This window comes from Lagopus leucura, unplaced genomic scaffold (assembly GCF_019238085.1).
Source record: "Lagopus leucura isolate 7727_CA_CO unplaced genomic scaffold, USGS_WTPT01 34950-1_obj-0_obj, whole genome shotgun sequence".
Classification (NCBI taxonomy): Eukaryota; Metazoa; Chordata; class Aves; order Galliformes; family Phasianidae; genus Lagopus; species Lagopus leucura.
In genome coordinates this window covers 1,081-1,680 of record NW_024963308.1, presented here as the reverse complement: position 1 = coordinate 1,680, position 600 = coordinate 1,081, and the positions used below count along the sequence as shown (strand labels likewise).

Genomic DNA, 600 nt, shown 5'->3' with positions numbered 1-600 from the left:
AATGGAATGGAATGGAATGGAATGGAATGGAATGGAATGGAATGGAAAGAGACGGGATGGGGGTGGGATAAGGATGGGATGGGAAATAAGGATGGAAATGGGATCAGATGGGATGGGGATGGGATTGGGGGAGATGGAATGGGAATAAGGATAGGAATGGGATGCGATGGGATGAGAGGAGACGGATGGGGATGGGGTGGGAATGGAATGGAACGGAATGGAATGGAAAGGGCCGGGAAGCAGTTGTGGCACACAGGGAGCGTCGGGGTGGGCGGCGTTTATTGGTTCTGCTCACCCCCACCGCTGGCATCGCCCCGTCCCCCTCTGCCCCTCACCCCACAGCGGCGATGCGGGATGCGGCTCCTCCTCTGCCCCGCGCCCTGTCCGCGCCCGGCGCCGTCCCCGCACCGCCATCGCCGCTCCGTTCCATCGTGCGGAACCCGTGGGGCGGCCCCAGCGCTGGGAAGGGGGGGGGGGGGGAAAGAAGGGGGCACAGCTCCTCCGTGGGGCTGCGGCGGGTGGGAAGCGCGGGGCCATCACTGCTCCTCCTCCTCCTCGTGGGGCTTCTTGCGGGCGAAGAAACCGAACTGGGGGGGGGGG

The 600-nt window shown here is 64.5% G+C and overlaps 1 long non-coding RNA gene across 1 annotated transcript in view; it reads right to left on the bottom strand.

Moving 5' to 3' along the window:
* Positions 1-363: 363 nt before the first annotated feature.
* Positions 364-600, bottom strand: part of LOC122191073 — a 1,256-nt gene continuing 1,019 nt past the window's right edge. The window contains exon 4 of the long non-coding RNA XR_006182298.1: positions 364-587. This is a non-coding gene — a long non-coding RNA (uncharacterized LOC122191073). The remainder of the gene's footprint in view (positions 588-600) is intronic.